Source organism: Mytilus galloprovincialis, chromosome 13 (assembly GCF_965363235.1).
Source record: "Mytilus galloprovincialis chromosome 13, xbMytGall1.hap1.1, whole genome shotgun sequence".
NCBI classification, from domain to species: Eukaryota; Metazoa; Mollusca; class Bivalvia; order Mytilida; family Mytilidae; genus Mytilus; species Mytilus galloprovincialis.
In genome coordinates, this window is record NC_134850.1 from 22,410,391 (window position 1) to 22,425,083 (window position 14,693).

The window sequence follows — 14,693 nt, forward strand, 5'->3', positions numbered from 1 at the left end:
AACTGGAGATCATGGAATTCTAACAATGAAAACTTACGAAATATAGCAATACAGGAAAAGGCAGGAGACGAGGACCAGACAGTTTAAATACTTGGAATGCGTTGGAACACAAAATATGATAACATTTTGTATAATCAACTAACTTTCACAAAAAAATGATGATGTACCATTAACGAAACGAGAAGTGTTGCGCCAGTCGTCAAGAATATTTGATCCGCTTGGATTAATATCCCCATTTACTGTGACATCAAAACTCTTTATGGGAAGATTATGGAAAGAGAAGTTAAATTTGGACGAGCTATTACCGTGTTCTTTAAAAGAAGAGTGGAAATCGATCGCTATGGAAATAGAAGAGGCAACAGAAACAGAAATTTCCCGCCAAAAAGCACCTGAATATGATGCGCAAGACGAGACTGAACTTCATTATATTTACAGACGCCAGTCAATAAGCATATGGCGCGTATGCCTATTTAGTCAAAGGGAACACGTCTAGTCTAATCATTACAAAAACAGAGTCGCTCCGGTAAAAACTATAACTTTGCCACGTTTGAAATTAATGGGTGCGCTGATTGGCGCCAGATTAGCAAACTATTTATTAAGATTTATTGAAACACACAAGACATATTTTTGGAGTGACAGTCAAATAGTGTTGAGTTGGATATCGTCAACAAAAACGTTACCTACATTTGTATCTAATTGTCTCAAAGAAATAAGAAAATTGGCCGAAAACAGTGATTTGAGATATTGCCCAACAGACCAAAACCAAGCAGATTATCTTACCCACGGAATTACGGCAAAACAGCTGATGAATAGTGTACTTTGGATAAAGGGACTAAAATGGGTCGCCAACAAGACAGAATGGCCAAACTGGACAAGAAATGTGGAAAACTGTAACACATTTTCAATAATTACACAGGAATCTATGGACGCTGAGATAAATGTACCAAAGACAAGTTGTATTCAAATCGACAAATATAGCTCGTTTAGTAAATTGGTTAGAATAACAGCATTTGGAATAATCAGCATTCAAGAAATTGGAGAAGCCGAAAATACATTTATTCGTAATGTTCAGCGGACGACATTTGAACTCGAGATTGATAGTTTGAACCCATCATCGAAACATAAAGTTGCTATAGTTAGACAACTTAGACTTTATTTGGACGACAACGGATTATTGCGCTGCGGAGGAAGACTAAACAACGCATCATTAGATTATAATACGAAGTATCCAATTTTGTTACCAACGAAACTCCATTTTACGTCGTTGATAATTAGAGACATGCATCACAAAAATTTACACTCTGGACTAAACAGCACAATTGTGCATATTCAGCAGAAGTTTTGGATTCCGAGAATTCGTCAATGTGTGAAGTACCATCTTAGAAGCAGTGCAATAAAGTAACAGGAAAACCTTACCGTTCACCTGAGTTACCACCGCTTCCGAAAGATAGACTTAACGATGAATTTCCCTTTTTGTTACAGGTGTCGACTTTACAGGCGCTTTGTGTACAAAAGAACAAAATAACATTGACTGCAAAACTTATATTTGCCTGTTTACATATGCAGCAACACGAGCAGTACATCTAGAAATTGTGCCGGATATGAAAGAAGAGTCATTCGTGTTAGCTTTTAGGAGATTTGTGGCACGTCGTTCACTTCCAAGAATAATGATGTCAGATAACGCTAATACATTTAAAGCTGCTGCCGAATCAATTCAACAAAAAAGTGGTGGAGCGCGGAACCGAATGGAAATTTATCCCAAATAGAGCCCCATGGTTAGATGGATGGTGGGGAAAACTTATAGGACTAACCTAAATGATATTAAAAAAGTATTAGGTCGATCATTTATTACTATTGACCTGGTTCGAACCATAGTGACTGATATTGAAAGCATACTTGATAATCGTCCGATTACGTATATATCAACAGACATAACAGACCCACAACCACTTACGCCATCACACTTACTAAACGGAAGGATATTGGATTCGCTACCACATCAAATGAATGATATTGAAAACTTTCACAATTCTAACCATTCGTGTTGTTACAAAAAACTTCAGAGACAACATCAACTAATTTAATATTTCCGTTCACGTTGGAGGAATGAATATTTGACATCTTTACGAGAATTCCACCGTGCAACCATCTTCGCTAGCCAAGGGTTACGATCCACTCCCGCTAGAGAGCGGGAGTGGATCGTAACCCTTGGCTAGCGAAGATGCCGTGCAACTGGTACTAACGTTCAAACTATTGAAGTAGGAGACATCGTTCAAGTTCACAACGATTCCAATAGACTTATGTGGAGGTAAGCCGTCGTGAAGGAGTTGATTCGTGGAAAAGATCGATTTATCCGAACTGCTATTATCAAAACAGATACTGGTATTATAAATCGACCAATTGTTAAATTATATCCGTTGGAATTGCAAGGACCAACTAGTGAAATTTCTTAAACGCACTATTAACTCCGTTCCCGCCAAAAGTAAACAAAAAAGGACTTTCACGTATCAATTACATTCAATGACGGAGGGGCAAATTGAAAGACAATTGTGAATTAGTTAAAGTAATTTTCAGGAGTCATTTAAATATCGTAAATTACAGAGACAGTAAAAGTAAATTCCTTTTGGATTCTTTTGTGATTGTAAATTTTATCATTTTTCTTTTAAATAGTAATTTCCATTTCGGTGGCCCCCAGGATGTCGAGGATTGCGGGAACGTTATGCGTTCGTATGTGTGCCGTCGCGTTTCTATGTATATTGTATTTATGATTCTATGCTTGTTTGAATGAATGTTGAACCACACGATTGTATATATTGTTAGCCAAACCCTAAACGAACACAACACGAAGTACTAACACACTCAAAACCCAACAAGTGGTACGACAAACTCGGGCGGTGGAGGTGGGAGAGCTGGCACTGTTTCAGGAAGGTCTGTAATATTTTGGTGATCTGTGAACCTGCCTCTCGCTGAGCCTCAAGCACAGGATTGAACACCTTGTAAAGGTCCCGGCTAAGTTCAGTCTTGTCGAGGCGATGCTGCATATTACTGGCTTGAATATTTCGTTTGGTGTCTTGCAACTCCTTGACAATTGTATCATGCTGCTTAGGGTCGATAATCTTGATAAACGTCATTACTCAAGAAGGATCGAATGCTGCTAAATGCCCCCAAGCGTTGGAGTGAACGCCCCCAATCGATGAGTTGCACATGAAGGTATTACACAGCTGATTCGGATTTCTTTTCTTCGAAAAATCCAAGTGTCATAGGTATGTGCGCTGGTGGCCTCGAATCGTCTTTGCAGGGCATACGGGTTGAGAATATCGCTCCACCTTATCATAATGATGAATTTACATGCATTGAAACCACCTCCACAGCTTTAGATCGAACGAAGGATCACACAACCGCATCTTCAACATATGCTCCTCGTATCGACTGGAACCAACTCAAAATTGCATTTACAGGGCCATTCAAACGTGGAGGGCTAGTTTTTCATTGTGTCTACATATTCTTCATCCTTCAGTTCCATAACGAAATCTTCGGGCTGGTCCATTCTTTATCTTGTACCTCATAGAACTCCTTTTTATTTGCATCGATATTTTCCATTTGCCTTGGTGCTTGTAAATCGATGGTTACAAATTCATAGGGCTTGGACTAACAATGCTTACACAGAACGTCAAACTGTTCCTTGGTGAGATCGTTGCAGTGATCGTGTCGGATGTGGTCGATATTCTTAGCGTTCTACTGGAAGAGGCAGGGGAAGTTGGCATTCTCCCGGATCGACTGGCGGGGAAGTGTGAAGTTGTTCTGGCATAGGTAAAAACAATCGACGTTGTGTTCACACGTGTTCTGTTTTCTCAGCATCCGGTCGTCGAACACCACTCAGGGGTCGTGGTGGTGTTGACCTCATCGACCAACGAGTAGGGTGACATGTCCATTGCACTGTAGGAGATATCGGATATCTTCTTAGGGAAGCTTTTATTCAGCGTTTGCTCCAACAGCTGGTAGATAGGTTGGTGAAGCGATTATCCGAAGACGTACAATCGGTTGTAGTATGAGCCATCCACAGTCCAACTTCCCAATGATCAACCGTTTTATCGACCGCTGAGGTATGAGGTAGTGATTACTCCTCATAGAGGCGTTGACACTGTAGGAAATGTTTTCAACGTTCATTTATTTAAATAAAATAGCGATGATTTTCTGCGTGAAAGTCGTAGCAGAAAGACTGACACAGTTAACATCAGCGAGGTAATGACCAGCAACAGGCGAAGGAGAAAGGTTGGCAACTGCAAGGTGTGCGATGCCAAAGAAATCTCAGTTTGTTGCTACAACCGGTACAGGGTTCATGAACAAACTAATCAATCGATTACCCATGGAAATGCATCTACCCGGACACAACTTCGCCGTCCAGGGACTAAACTTAGCAAGCGCCTACTTCCGAATGGCATTCCGAAGGCTAGGTCAAAACCCATTAATCAAGTTGACCAGGCAGCATATCACCACGATCTGTGTTATGCCCAGCACAAGGATGCAACCACACGCAACTCCATATGTGACTAAGCTTTGCTAGCCTCGCTTAACACCATTTCCTTCTCTACCACACGCGAACGCTTCGACTGCAGCATCGTCGGACCCTTCATCGGTACCAAAGTTTGATTTGGTCTGGGTGTTAAAAAAATGTTCGCTGGACCGCTGATCTACCTGAGAAGTTGCACAAACCAGTTCGACTCTAGTTTAATGAACGCTGTGTAGCGTTGGGTGGTTTGGATGAGACCTTGGCGGCCGACCTTGATGATATGAGTGAATTCTCCAGGGACAACAAAGGAAATAAATTTATCCTGAGCATTATCGTTGTCTTATTTCCAAATATGGCTGGTGAATACCACTCAAGAACAAGACGGGGGTGACGGTGCTGGCTGCCTTCCAAGCGGTGTGCCCAAGAAGATATGGACAGACATAGGCACTGAGTTTTACAACAAACATATAAAGCAGCTGCTTCAAAAGCATGTTATCGATCTCTACTCCACCGGGAACGAAGAGAAGTCGAGTATTTTCAAACGTTGGAGTCGCACCATAAAAGAGAAAATGTTCAAATACTTTTCAGCCAACTCCACACGCACCTATATCGATGTCCTGGACGATCTTGTTCGCCAGAACAATACCAACAAACACCGCTATCAAGATGGCCCTTAGCCCTATTGCCGCAAGTCATAAGGAGCATAAAAACTAGTTGTATAGGTCCCTTTACGGCAGCATATCTCCCATGAAACCACTGCGATTTTATGAATCACCAAGACAAAATGTACATTCGAGAAGGGGTACCCCCCCCCCCCCCCCCCGCTAGACCTAAAAAGTGTTCACCATTTCCCTAGTTTTGTCAGAGGTCCACTGGGTAATCTTTTCTACGATCTTTTCATCCATCTCCTCAAGGGTTTCAACCAAGTCCGTGGCCGTGGTGAAAATCAAGTTTCTCGAGTGAAAGTATCCCTCGTTCAATCCCAATTTTCTATAAGTTTCACCCGTGACATCCGAAAGACCTCAAGGGAGGTCTGAATATCCATGCCAATAATGGGGGTCATATTCCAGGTAGTACATAGAAATTAAACAGCTTTCTTTGGCGAATGTACCTCAATTTTATTCCCAATGGCTTTCTTATCTTCCCAAATCTTTTCCTGCACCTTCTTCAGCTCACAATTTGCACAGCTCGATTGGTCTCTTCTTTGTGGAAGTCAGCTGCATGTTTAGTCTCTCACATCCCCATTTGCAAAAAGTTTCCCCTTTCCAGCATAATGTTATAATTTTGTATACATTTACCTCGTGTCAACATCTTTCATGTCTTTGACAATCCAGGGTGAGTCCTGCCCTACTTCTCGCCATTTGAGAATTTCCTCATCATCGCAGCGCTGTTCTCGATTGGCCTTAACAGCGGCCAGGTTTTTTTTCAGAATTTCTCTTGCGCCGTATTCTATTTGTGATCAAACATATTTATAATATTAAAATCCATTGTGTATTTTCTATCTGTGAATTTGTGTGTGTGTGTGTGTGTGTGTGTGTGTTTCTCCTCAGAATGGGTGTGTGGCAGAACTCTCATTATCATACTACTGTTCCTTCCTAAATAAGCTTTCCTCATTTTGTAAAAAATGGTGTTTAAGCGAAAAATCTGATAAAAAATCTCTTGATTCTTATTTAAATAAATATATGAATGTAATAGATAAGAGAATATCACATTTTGAAAATGATTTAGAAGTAAATAATAGAGTACATAATACAGCTATTTCCAGAATAAGAAATAAACTTCAAATACTTTCAAAGCGGTTTGTTTTTGTACCGACCGACAAAGCAGCCAACAATGTGGTGGTGGTATGCCGTACATACTACACGGACGTTCTTAAGAATGAAATTTTAAATTCATCTACATTCAAGTCCATCCGCTTCACAGATAGCCATATAGTTAACAAGCATATCACAACCCCATCAAAGCTTAATGCTTCTTCTGAACATTTGAAGGTCCCTACTATGTATTGGCTACCTAAACTACACAAAAAATCATTTAAATATCGTTTCATCTCGGCCTCTAGTAAGTTTTCTACAACTAATCTGTCAGTGATCTTAACTAGTTCATTACCTACTATTAAAGAGCTTATTATAAACTATTGTAATAAAATATATGAACATAGTGGTATAAACCATTTTTGGAGTGTAAAAAATTCTTTGGATGTTTACATAAATTACGGGCTTTTGGTGGTCCTTTTGATTCTGTTAATTAGTTTTGATTTTTCTACTCTTTACACTACACTTCCACACTATTAAATAAAAGTTTTCCTATTTAATTGAATGGTCGTTTGGTAAAGCTGAATGTAGATATATTTGCTGCAACTCATTTAAAGCCTTCTTCTCTCTTCTCATATAAGAAAGGTAAATATGCTAGATATACTTACTGGAGGTGTGATGAGATGATTGAAGCTGTTAATTTTCTCCTTGATAATATTTATGTACGTTTCGGCAACAAAGTTTATCGACAGCTTGTAGGTATCCCCATGGGCACTAATTTTGCCCCTTTAATAGCAGACTTGTTTTTGTACTGTTACGAATCACAGTTTATGACTAAACTCAGTAAAGACCCGTCGAAATTGCATTTAATAGATAAATTCAACAAGACTTACCGTTATCTTGATATTTTTTTCGTTAAATAATCAAGAATTTTCTCAATATACTGCTGAAATTTACCGCAAGGAACTTACTTAAATAAATCAAATTTATTCGGTAATAACTGTCCTTTCCTGGATTTAGATATTTCGGTTTTAAACGGGAAACTCCACATTAAAATTTATGACAAAAGAGACGATTTTTCGTTCCCTATTGTTAATTTTCCATTTTTAGATGGCGATGTTCCTTTGGTACCATCTTACGGTGTTTATATTTCACAACTTGTTCGCTATATGCCCGTGTTTGTTGTGACGTTTTTGATTTTAACGAACGCAACCTATGTATTACTGGTAAATTATTACACCAGGGATATCGTTACCATAAATTACTTACAACCTTTACTTAATTTTTCCATAGATATAAAGATTTGGTTTTGAAGTTTGGTTGTATCTGTAGAAAACTTATTTCAAACGGGATAGCACATCCTCATTTTTACGGAAATGTTGTTAACCGTGCCCGGAAATTTAGAAATGATCCATGTAAACTTGTCCCTCCTTTAAATAAACTTATTCTAAAAGGTAACCTATTCAACACCATCATTGAATATCGTTTTTATTGGTATAAATATTGATTTTGTTATCAGTAGATTAAAAGCTAACTAAATATTACTAGACTATGTTGCATACATATACATATTCATGGACCTACAATCTGTCGATACCTGTAACTTGGCATTGCACAAGGTCATGTTTTTCTCTGGCTGTTTATGACGTCTTTACACTAAATCCATTGGATGTAGAATGTGTACGGATTGATAGTTTAGTCTTAGATGCATGATATTTTAATTAGTTGTTACTGACTTTGAATTAGCTGTCAGAAATCTGCGAGTACTCTCAGATCTGTTCATTGTGTCTTTTTGTGTCGGGATGTATAAGTACCCGGCCGAATCAACATGTATTTTTGTCCATCTGATGAGTTAAGCCTTTTTCAACTGATTTTTATAGTTCGTTCTTATGTTATACTGTTATACCACTGTCCCAAGTTAGGGGGAGGGTTGGGATCCCGATAACATGTTTAACCCCGCCACATTATTTATGTATATGCCTGTCCCAAGTCAGGAGCCTGTAATTCAGTGGCTGTCGTTTGTTCATGCGTTACATATTTGTTTTTCGTTAATTTTTGTACATAAATGAGGCCGTTAGTTTTCTCGTTTGAATTGATTTATAATCTCTTATCGGGGCCTATTAAAGCTGACTATGCGGTATGGGCTTTGCTCATTGTTGAAGCCGTACGGTTACCTATAATTGTTATTGTCTGTGTCATTTTGGTCTTTTTTTGATAGTTGTCTCATTGGCAATCATACCACATCTTCTTTTTATATTTCAAATGAGATATAAGGTATATCTGTAATTTCGGGCTAACAACAGTCCATTCCATTATTCAAAATATCTATTTCATATTTAAATTGGCTATTTCTTAATTTTCGCGCGTATTTTGGCATTTAGGTCCTCCGGAACACCTCTGATGGTCATTGCAGCACATATCGTTTATACTCTGTTTATTTCTCTGTCAATAAGCTTAATTTGGTGTACAAATTTTGCTTTGGTTAGGGACTGAAGGGTTGCAGCAGTCCATTTCATTATTCAAAATAAGCTATTTCTCAATGTTCACGCGTATATTTAAGTCCTTCATTTCTCCTCTAATATCGTTGCGGAACAAATTGACTATAAACATTTTGTTCCTCTCGTAATAAGCTTTCGAATGAGGTATAAGGATTATCTATACTTAGGGGCTAAAGGGTTGCAGCAGTCCATTTCATTATTCAAAATATCCATTTCATTATTCAAAATTGGCTATTTCTTAGTTTTCAAACGTATTTCGACATTTAAGTGCTCTAATATGCGTTGCGGAACATGTTGACTATATACATTTTGTTCCTCTCGTAATAAGCTTTCGAATGAGGTATAAGGTTTATCTATAATTAGGGGCTAAAGGGTCGCAGCAGTCCATTCCATTATTCAAATTATCCATTTCATTATTCAAAATTGGCTATTTCTTAACTTTCACGCGTATTTCGACATTTAAGTCCTCTAATATGCGTTGCTGAACATGTTAACTATATACAGTTTGTTCCTTTCGTTATAAGCTTTCGAATGAGGTATAAGGTTTATCTATAATTAGGGGCTAAAGGGTCGCAGCAGTCCATTCCATTATTCAAAATATCCATTTCATTATTCAAAATTGGCTATTTCTTAACTTTCAAACGTATTTCGACATTTAAGTGCTCTAATATGCGTTGCTGAACATGTTGACTATATACATTTTGTTCCTCTCGTTATAAGCTTTCGAATGAGGTATAAGGTTTATTTATAATTAGGGGCTAAAGGGTCACAGGAGTCCATTCCATTATTCAAATTATCCATTTCATTATTCAAAATTGGCTATTTCTTAATTTACAAACGTATTTCGACATTTAAGTGCTCTAATATGCGTTGCGGAACATGTTGACTATATACATTTTGTTTCTCTAGTAATAAGCTTTCGAATGAGGTATAAGGTTTATCTATAATTAGAGGCTAAAGGGTCGCAGCAGTCCATTCCATTATTCAAAATATCCATTTCATTATTCAAAATTGGCTATTTCTTAACTTTCATGCGTATTTCGACATTTAAGTCCTCTAATATGCGTTGCGGAACATGTTGACTATATACATTTTGTTCCTTTCGTTATAAGCTTTCGAATGAAGTAAACAGTTAATCTATAATTAGGGGCTAAAGGGTCGCAGCAGTCCATTCCATTATTCAAAATATCCATTTCATTTTTCAAAATTGGCTATTTCTTAACTTTCAAACGTATTTCGATATTTAAGTGCTCTAATATGCGTTGCTGAACATGTTGACTATATACATTTTGTTCCTCTCGTTATAAGCTTTCGAATGAGGTATAAGGTTTATTTATAATTAGGGGCTAAAGGGTCGCAGCAGTCCATTCCATTATTCAAATTATCCATTTCATTATTCAAAATTGGCTATTCCTTAATTTTCAAACGTATTTCGACATTTAAGTGCTTTAAGGCGGAACATGTTGACTATATACATTTTGTTCCTTTCGTAATAAGCTTTCGAATGAGGTATAAAGTTTATCTATAATTAGGGGCTAAAGGGTCGCAGCAGTCCATTCCATTATTCAAAATATCCATTTCATTATTCAAAATTGGCTATTTCTTAACTTTCATGCGTATTTCGACATTTAAGTCCTCTAATATGCGTTGCGGAACATGTTGACTATATACATTTTGTTCCTTTCGTTATAAGCTTTCGAATGAGGTAAAAAGTTTATCTATAATTAGGGGCTAAAGGGTCGCAGCAGTCCATTCCATTATTCAAAATATCCATTTCATTATTCAAAATTGGCTATTTCTTATCTTTCAAACGTATTTCGACATTTAAGTGCTCTAATATGCGTTCCTGAACATGTTGACTATATACATTTTGTTCCTCTCGTTATAAGCTTTCGAATGAGGTATAAAGGTTATCTATAACAAGGGGCTAAAGGGTCGCAGCAGTCCATTCCATTATTCAAAATATCCATTTCATTATTCAAAATTGGCTATTTCTTGATTTCCACTCGTATTTCGACATTTAAGTCCTCTAATATGCGTTGCGGAACATGTTGACTATACATATTTTGTTCCTCTCGTTATAAGCTTTCGAATGAGGTTTAAGGTTTATCTATAATTAGGGACTGAAGGGTCGCAGCAGTCCATTCCATTATTCAAAATATCCATTTCATTATTCAAAATTGGCTATTTCTTAATTTTCACGCGTATTTCGATTTTTAAGTCCTCTAATATGCGTTGCTGAACATGTTGACTATATACATTTTGTTCCTCTCGTTATAAGCTTTCGAATGAGGTATAAGGTTTATCTATAATTAGGGGCTAAAGGGTCGCAGCAGTTCATTCCATTATTCAAAATATCCATTTCATTATTCAAAATTGGCTATTTCTTAATTTTCACGCGTATTTCGACATTTAAGTCCTCTAATATGCGTTGCTGAACATGTTGACTATATACATTTTGTTCCTCTCGTTATAAGCTTTCGAATGAGGTATAAGGTTTATCTATAATTAGGGGCTAAAGGGTCGCAGCAGTCCATTCCATTATTCAAAATATCCATTTCATTATTCAAAATTGGCTATTTCTTAATTTTCACGCGTATTTCGACATTTAAGTCCTCTAATATGCGTTGCTGAACATGTTGACTATATACATTTTGTTCCTCTCGTTATAAGCTTTCGAATGAGGTAGAAGGTTTATCTATAATTAGGGGCTAAAGGGTCGCAGCAGTCCATTCCATTATTCAAAATATCCATTTCATTATTCAAAATTGGCTATTTCTTAATTTTCACGCGTATTTCGACATTTAAGTCCTCTAATATGCGTTGCTGAACATGTTGACTATATACATTTTGTTCCTCTCGTTATAAGCTTTCGAATGAGGTAGAAGGTTTATCTATAATTAGGGGATAAAGGGTCGCAGCAGTCCATTCCATTATTCAAAATATCCATTTCATTATTCAAAATTGGCTATTTCTTAATTTTCACGCGTATTTCGACATTTAAGTCCTCTAATATGCGTTGCTGAACATGTCGACTATATACATTTTGTTCCTTTCGTTATAAGCTTTCGAATGAGGTAGAAAGTTTATCTATAATTAGGGGCTAAAGGGTCGCAGCAGTCCATTCCATTATTCAAAATATCCATTTCATTATTCAAAATTGGCTATTTCTTATCTTTCAAACGTATTTCGACATTTAAGTGCTCTAATATGCGTTCCTGAACATGTTGACTATATACATTTTGTTCCTCTCGTTATAAGCTTTCGAATGAGGTATAAAGGTTATCTATAACAAGGGGCTAAAGGGTCGCAGCAGTCCATTCCATTATTCAAAATATCCATTTCATTATTCAAAATTGGCTATTTCTTGATTTCCACTCGTATTTCGACATTTAAGTGCTCTAATATGCGTTGCGGAACATGTTGACTATACATATTTTGTTCCTCTCGTTATAAGCTTTCGAATGAGGTATAAGGTTTATCTATAATTAGGGACTGAAGGGTCGCAGCAGTCCATTCCATTATTCAAAATATCCATTTCATTATTCAAAATTGGCTATTTCTTAATTTTCACGCGTATTTCGATTTTTAAGTCCTCTAATATGCGTTGCTGAACATGTTGACTATATACATTTTGTTCCTCTCGTTATAAGCTTTCGAATGAGGTATAAGGTTTATCTATAATTAGGGGCTAAAGGGTCGCAGCAGTCCATTCCATTATTCAAAATATCCATTTCATTATTCAAAATTGGCTATTTCTTAATTTTCACGCGTATTTCGACATTTAAGTCCTCTAATATGCGTTGCTGAACATGTCGACTATATACATTTTGTTCCTTTCGTTATAAGCTTTCGAATGAGGTATAAAGTTTATCTATAATTAGGGGCTAAAGGGTCGCAGCAGTCCATTCCATTATTCAAAATATCCATTTCATTATTCAAAATTGGCTATTTCTTATCTTTCAAACGTATTTCGACATTTAAGTGCTCTAATATGCGTTCCTGAACATGTTGACTATATACATTTTGTTCCTCTCGTTATAAGCTTTCGAATGAGGTATAAAGGTTATCTATAACAAGGGGCTAAAGGGTCGCAGCAGTCCATTCCATTATTCAAAATATCCATTTCATTATTCAAAATTGGCTATTTCTTGATTTCCACTCGTATTTCGACATTTAAGTGCTCTAATATGCGTTGCGGAACATGTTGACTATACATATTTTGTTCCTCTCGTTATAAGCTTTCGAATGAGGTATAAGGTTTATCTATAATTAGGGACTGAAGGGTCGCAGCAGTCCATTCCATTATTCAAAATATCCATTTCATTATTCAAAATTGGCTATTTCTTAATTTTCACGCGTATTTCGATTTTTAAGTCCTCTAATATGCGTTGCTGAACATGTTGACTATATACATTTTGTTCCTCTCGTTATAAGCTTTCGAATGAGGTATAAGGTTTATCTATAATTAGGGGCTAAAGGGTCGCAGCAGTCCATTCCATTATTCAAAATATCCATTTCATTATTCAAAATTGGCTATTTCTTAATTTTCACGCGTATTTCGACATTTAAGTCCTCTAATATGCGTTGCTGAACATGTTGACTATATACATTTTGTTCCTCTCGTTATAAGCTTTCGAATGAGGTATAAGGTTTATCTATAATTAGGGGCTAAAGGGTCGCAGCAGTCCATTCCATTATTCAAAATATCCATTTCATTATTCAAAATTGGCTATTTCTTAATTTTCACGCGTATTTCGACATTTAAGTCCTCTAATATGCGTTGCTGAACATGTTGACTATATACATTTTGTTCCTCTCGTTATAAGCTTTCGAATGAGGTATAAGGTTTATCTATAATTAGGGGCTAAAGGGTCGCAGCTGTCCATTCCATTATTCAAAATATCCATTTCATTATTCAAAATTGGCTATTTCTTAATTTTCACGCGTATTTCGACATTTAAGTCCTCTAATATGCGTTGCTGAACATGTTGACTATATACATTTTGTTCCTCTCGTTATAAGCTTTCGAATGAGGTAGAAGGTTTATCTATAATTAGGGGCTAAAGGGTCGCAGCAGTCCATTCCATTATTCAAAATATCCATTTCATTATTCAAAATTGGCTATTTCTTAATTTTCACGCGTATTTCGACATTTAATTCCTCTAATATGCGTTGCTGAACATGTCGACTATATACATTTTGTTCCTTTCGTTATAAGCTTTCGAATGAGGTATAAAGTTTATCTATAATTAGGGGCTAAAGGGTCGCAGCAGTGCATTCTATTATTCAAAATATCCATTTCATTATTCAAAATTGGCTATTTCTTAACTTTCATGCGTATTTCGACATTTAAGTCCTCTAATATGCGTTGCGGAACATGTTGACTATATACATTTTGTTCCTCTCGTTATAAGCTTTCGAATGAGGTAGAAGGTTTATCTATAATTAGGGGCTAAAGGGTCGCAGCAGTCCATTCCATTATTCAAAATATCCATTTCATTATTCAAAATTGGCTATTTCTTAATTTTCACGCGTATTTCGATTTTTAAGTCCTCTAATATGCGTTGCTGAACATGTTGACTATATACATTTTGTTCCTCTCGTTATAAGCTTTCGAATGAGGTATAAGGTTTATCTATAATTAGGGGCTAAAGGGTCGCAGCAGTCCATTCCATTATTCAAAATATCCATTTCATTATTCAAAATTGGCTATTTCTTAATTTTCACGCGTATTTCGACATTTAAGTCCTCTAATATGCGTTGCTGAACATGTTGACTATATACATTTTGTTCCTCTCGTTATAAGCTTTCGAATGAGGTAGAAGGTTTATCTATAATTAGGGGCTAAAGGGTCGCAGCAGTCCATTCCATTATTCAAAATATCCATTTCATTATTCAAAATTGGCTATTTCTTAATTTTCACGCGTA